The sequence below is a fragment of the Mesocricetus auratus genome, unplaced genomic scaffold, assembly GCF_017639785.1.
Source record: "Mesocricetus auratus isolate SY011 unplaced genomic scaffold, BCM_Maur_2.0 Super-Scaffold_100014, whole genome shotgun sequence".
NCBI lineage: Eukaryota > Metazoa > Chordata > Mammalia > Rodentia > Cricetidae > Mesocricetus > Mesocricetus auratus.
Genome location: NW_024429197.1, coordinates 13,280,341 through 13,286,713, shown reverse-complemented (window position 1 = coordinate 13,286,713; position 6,373 = coordinate 13,280,341). Strand labels below are relative to the sequence as shown.

General features: G+C 45.5%; 1 long non-coding RNA gene across 1 annotated transcript; it reads left to right on the top strand.

Annotated features, from left to right (window-relative positions):
* On the top strand, nucleotides 1-4,324 carry LOC121144110. Its single transcript, XR_005881428.1, has 2 exons — nucleotides 1-43; nucleotides 3,944-4,324. It is a non-coding gene; the product is annotated as an uncharacterized LOC121144110 (long non-coding RNA).
* Nucleotides 4,325-6,373: the final 2,049 nt, after the last annotated feature.

Sequence of the window (6,373 nt, the reverse complement as noted above, 5' to 3'; positions counted from 1 at the left end):
GGCTGGCCTCCGATTAAAGGCATGCGCCACCAACGCCCGGCCAGTAAGTATTTAATTTGAATATCTATTTTAAGCTTGTTTTGTTTGTTTGTTTGTTTGAGACAGGGTTTCCCTTGAACTCAGATATTGGCCTGCTTCTGCCTCCTAAGTGCTGGGACTAAAGGCATGTGCTACCACACCCAGTTGCTGTTTCATATACCTACTTACCTAGCTGTGGTCACATGGAAATTCTCAGGCAAAGGAAATCACTAGTGGAAACTTAAGTTCTGCTGTGTGCTATGTGTGCTTCTGTGATTTTAACAAGAGATACTTGAAATATGTTGAAAATTATAATGGATGAAATATTTTGTTTGTTTGAAAAGGAAGTTTTTCTGGATAGTTCCAAGTTGTCTGTGCAAAAATGTGTTGCATTACTTCTTGTGCTAGCAACAAATTGGCACTAGCCCAAATGCCAATCAGTAGGGAACCTGTTCACTGTAGCTCAGCCATGTTATGTAGGCAGCCTTTACAAAGAACAGAGTAGGCCTGGACGCACTGGTGTGGAAAACTGCAGAGATATATTGTTAAGGAAAACAGTTCTAGTTCTGTTACACACACACACACACACACACACACACACACACACACACACACACACACAGAGGGGAAGGGGCAGGGAGAAATTTGCAGAAAATCTGGAAGGCTGATATAATTCAAATTGTTGACAGTGACTCTTTCTCTAGTACAGAACAGATTTTCAGGAATCTCTTCCATTATTAAGCAGTCATCTCTTAGTAATGATGATAGTAATTTTTTTAAAAAAACTGAAGCCAGGCTGTGGTGGCACATGCTTTTAATCCCAGCACTTGGGAGGCAGAGACAGGAGGATCTCTGAGAGTTTGAGGCCAGCTTTGTTTTACAAAGTAAGTTCCAGGACAGCCAGAGCTGTTACACAGAGAAACCCTGTCTCCTGTCTCAAAAAAACCAAAACCAAAACCCAAAAAACCTGAAGCATGTCTTTTCAGCTACAGTGGTGCAGCACATCTGTAGTCCCAGGTACCAAAAAGGCTCTGGCAGGAGGGTCACAAGATGGAGACTAGCCTGAGCAACAGTGAGATCCTGCCTCAAACAAACACCCCCAAAAGATCAATGGAAGAAAGCCTTTCTTTCTGACACAGACCCTAACTGAATCCCTGAAACCATGAGTCCATTCCCTCTAAACTCTATGTCAGGCCCTCAATATTTCTTGGTTATCTGGGGACCTCATTTTCTGGGTCTTTTTTTAATCCCAGCGCTCAGGAGGAAGAGGCAGGTAGATGTCTTCGAGTTTGAGGCCAGCCTGGTCTACAAAGTGAGTTCCAAAACAGTCAGGACTACATAGAGAAAAACCCTGTCTCAAAACAAAAACAGAAGCAGACAAAAATGTAATTACTTTTAATTGTGTGCATGAGTGCACGAGCACAGAAGTCAGAGGCATCCCCTGGCAACTCGCCTCAGGATGACATGGGTATGGGGGGGCAGGATGGGACTGAAATCAGGGTGTTTGGAGAGCAGCAAGTCACCTGGGCCTTTAAAAGGAGTGCTTGCACTGTACTTGGTGACTTTGGAGGTTCCTTCAGATAGGAATTCAGGGGAGTTGGTAGTTCTGGTCTCTCCATCACCAAAGTGTGTGTTGAGGGAGGGAAGATTCGGTAATTTTATTCTCATTAAATGAGAATGGCTAAGGAGGCCCAGATTTTTCTCTGTAGAGCTGTTTGTATGGGAAAGAAAGATGGCTTGCCAACTTTGGCTTTAAACCAAGAAAGACTCCTACAACCTTGCAGTTTTCATGCTTGTAAACTGAGGACTGGGTAGGGGATATGTTGGGGGATGGATGGAGGTGTGGACTGGCAGTCTTTGCAGCATTTTTGGAAACACAACAGAAGATAAGAGATCTCTGATGTGGCTAGAAATGAGTGCTGGAGACTAAAACTGAGCACCTTGGGGAAGGCTCTTCTCAGTTTCTAAGACTGACCCTGATTACCTTGCTTTTTTTTTTGTTTTTGTTTCTTTTTTGAAACAGGGTTTCTCTGTGGCTTTGGAGGTTGTTCTGGAACTAGCTCTTGTAGACCAGGCTGGTGATTACCTTGCTTAACCTGGTGCTTTGAGGTCTCAGGGTGTAAGAACAAGAACATGATCCGGATGGGGAGCACATATTAAAGATTTACACGAGCACTGATAATCTCCAAGCACTCTGGAAGAGGTTGCTCCAGGGAAGGGAGTTTATCCGTTTACAGCTGAGGTCCAGAGCTTAACTGCACAGTGGTTAAGGTGTGGGGTTGTGGAAAAATACACTGTGCTTGACTTTCCTTGGAAAAATACTTGTGGAGTTCAAATCCTCCTGTCCCTACCATTTATTAGTAGACTAAAAGGTTAAGAAAGGGGGGAGGTGCCAGGCGTTGGTGGTGCACACCTTTAATCCCAGCAGTTGGGAGGTAGAGGCAGTCGGATCTTTGAGTTCGAGGCCAGCCTGGTCTACAGAGTGAGTTCCAGGACAGCCTCCAAAACAATACACAGAAAGAAAAAAAAAAAGAATGGGGGAAGGGAACCCCAAGATCACTCTGTAATAATAACACAGGGTTAAGCCTTGTGACCTGAGTTTGATACCAGGGAAGGTGAGAATGACTCCTGATGGTTATCTTCTGACCTCTACCATATACTCTGTAGTACAGCACCCAAGATTCCTAACAAAATAAATAAATGTTCATTTTGAGAGGTAAGAATGAGCCAGCGGGGCCGGGTGGTGGTGGCGCACGCCTTTAATCCCAGCACTCGGGAGGCAGAGGCAGGTGGATCTCTGTGAGTTCGAGGCTAGGCTGGACTGACAGCCTCCAAAACAATACAGAGAAACCCTGTCTCGTAAAACCAAAAAAAAAAAAAAAAAAAAAAAAAGAATGAGCCAGCGGTTTTCTAGAGCACCAACACACTCAAAAATAAAAATATATCCTTAAAAAATAATAGGAGCTGGGCATTGGTGGCACACGCCTTTAATCCCAGCAGTTGGGAGGCAGAGGCAGGAGGATCTCCCAGTTCGAGATCAGCCTGAAAAAAATATATACATATATATTAAGGCTGGGTATACTGGCAGCACACGCCTTTAATCTATGCACTTGGGAGGCAAAAGCAGGTGTTATCTCTGTGAACTACAGATCTGTCAAGACTACATAGTGAAAACTTGTCTTGAAAAAAAAAAGGGGGGCTTGGAGGGATGGCTCAGTGGTTAAGAGCACTGACTGCTCTTCCAGAGGACCCAGGTTCAATTCCCAGCACCCACATGGCAGCTCACAACTGTCTGTAACTGCAAGTCTGATACCCTCTCACAGATATACATGCCTGAAGAACACAAATGCAAACAAAATAAATAATAAAAAGAAAAAAGCCAAAACAAGAGGAGCACAGTGGTGACCCTTTAATACCAGCACTGGGTGGCAGATCTCTGTAGGTTCAAGTTCAGTGTACATAGTGAATTCCAGGACAGCCAGAGTTACATGGTGAGACCCTGTCTCAAAAGAAACAACTCCCCCCAAATAATTGCATATATAAAATGTATTTTAAAGTAACAGGGCCTTGGCACTCAGTAAGTACTTAATAAGGGTTAGCTACAAACTACTATTTCTGAATCCCTTGTGGGTGTAGGGAGACTTGCTGATCCCAACAGTTTTAGCTTCAGTTATTAATAAATCTTTGACATTTTCCTATTGCCAAACAGGGAAAGCTAGTCGAGAAGCATCAGAGAATGCTGTGAATTGAACTCAAGGGGGCAGATACCAGTGCAGGGTCTATGTCTGGTTCTCAGGACCTTCTGAGGCAGATAATGCACTCTCTGGGCCTCAGTTGCTCCATCTGCAAGACAAAACGGTGCCTGAGCCCCATTTCTCAAGTTTCCCCTCTTCTGACAGCTCTTAAAGCTGTTTTTCCTCTCTAGCGGAAATCCAGTTACACCTGACCGCGAAGACGGGCTGATTGCTGACTGCTCAGGGAAAGAAGCTCGCCTTGTGACTCCTCCATCGAGTGCAAAGTGGGCTGTAGCCGAAGCTTTCCTGATCCAAATGGCACCAACACCACGAACTCTGTCTTCCAGAATTCATAGCTCCTCCCACTCCCCCTCGAGGTTCCCCTAAACCCGAGCGCACAGGGAAGAGGGCTGCGAGAACGCTACTGGGTGTGCGTCTGACACCAGGGCCCCCGGGCTTCCTGTACCAGAGGACCTGCAGGGTGGGGGTGAGGGAGAGCGCGTTCCAGAGAGGACTGGAACCGTCGCCCTGCCCCCTACACTTCACCCCAGTAAAAGAGGGCTGTAAAATTCCGGAAGAGAGATTAGAGGCAGGGGATGGGTGGGGCGGTGAATCAGTACATTCCTTCCCTCCCCCCCCCGCCTTCTTCTCTTGGGTTATCACTCTTGGGAGGGTTGGGCTAATTCTCACAGCCTGCTCTTAACCGCTTCACTGGCAGGATCCGGACAAACTGAGCAATGCTAGGCGGGAATTTCCCATGTTCATCTGAACTTTGTAGCGCTTGGTTGGCTTAGTTTGTAGCTCTTGACCCATTTGGTTTCGGGCCGAAAAGTTTTAGCTGTGGCTTACAACTTGGCCCTTCCTATAAGTCTGAGTGTGCATTCACCAGTAGCCCCTAGCACGATGTCAATTGCTCTTAGGTGCCTGTAAACTTATATTTAGTATCAGAGGCAGGGAAATCTGGGCTCAGAAAGCATAGGTAACTTCCACCTGGTCACACAGTGGCTGAGCCTGGAATAACCTTAGCTTTGTTGGTTGCAAATATTTCCCACCACACCCTGTTACTTCCTTTACTTGAGGTCATTGAAAGGCAAAACTTGTTAGGAAAACTTTCCTGGTTAGGAAAGTAAAAAGGATGGACCACCGCCACTATGCCAGATACCTCAAATATGATGTCCTTAGTTTCTAAGTCTTCCCACAACTAGGATGAAATAGTTGTGACCACCATGCTCTGGTATAGATGAGGAAGCTTTATCGGTCAGGAATTTAAAGTTTCAAAAGCTAAAATCTCTGTGTAGAGTTACAGTTTGAAGTCTGCTCTTTTTGAAATCAACGGGTAAGACAAGGTCTCACAATGTAGGTTAGGCTGCCCTGGAACTCACTATGTAGCCTAGGCTGGCTTCAAACTTGTGTCAATCTTTTTTTTTTTTTAACCTTTTTTCTTTGTTGCTGGAAAGTGAAAACAGGGCCTAGTGCATGCTAGGCATGTGCTAACCCTGTTTAATTTTTTTTTTTTTAGTGATGGCATGTCACTGACTTTATTTTGTGTGTGCCCTGGTGAGCCTGGAGGTCAGAGGGCAACCTTGGATGTTGTTTCTTAGGAACCACCCAGCTTGTCTTTTTTAGGGGGAGGTACAAGACAGGGTCTCACTATGTAGCTCTGGTTGTCCTGGAACTCACTTTGTAGACCAGAGTGGTCTCAAACCAGAGATCTGCCTGCCTCTGCCTCCCAAATGCTGGGATTAAAAGTGTGCACCATTGTGCCTGGCTGGCCACCTTGTCTTTTGTTGTTGTTGGGGTTGTTTTGTTTTTCAAGACAGGGTTTCTCTGTAGCTTTGGAGACTGTCCTGAAACTCACTCTGTAGACCAGATTGGCCTTGAACTCACAGAGATTCACCTGCCTCTGCCTCCTGCTTGCTGGGATTAAAGGTGTGTGCCACCACAGCCCGGCTTTACCCTGTCTTTTGAGGCGGGGTTTCTCACTGACCTGTGACTCCCTAATAGGCTAGGCAGGCTAGGCAGCTGGGGTTTCAAGTGCTTATCACCACCTCTGTTTTTTTTTTTTTTGGCTTGTTTTTTAACACAGGTCCTCAAACTCAAGCTTAATACAAGTACTTTACTAAGGCTAGCTCCTTAACCCTGCCTTTTCATTTTATAGAAGGGGAAACTGAGACTCTGAAACTTTAAATAAGGTTCTAAGGGGTCTCGGTTTGCCTGTGATAAACACCATGACCAATAGGAAGCTGGGAGGAAAGAACTGGAGGCAGGAGCTGAAGCAGAGGCCATGGAGGATGCTGCTTACTGACTTGTTCCCCATGGCTTGCTCATGCTATCTTATATACACTAGGACCATCTGTCCGGGGTTGGCACCACCCATGGTGGGTCAGGCCCTCCCACATCAATCCTTAATCAAGAAAATGTCCTACAGACTTGCCTATGGGCCATTCGAATGGTGGCAGCTTCTCTACTGAAGTTATTCCTTCACAAATGACTCTGGCTTATCCTAAATTGACATAACAAAACAAAAAAAAAAAAAAACTAACCAGGACCCAAGGTTACACAGCAATTTGTGACCATGCAAGGATGCCAGATGAAAAGGGTATAGACGCACAGAATGGGAG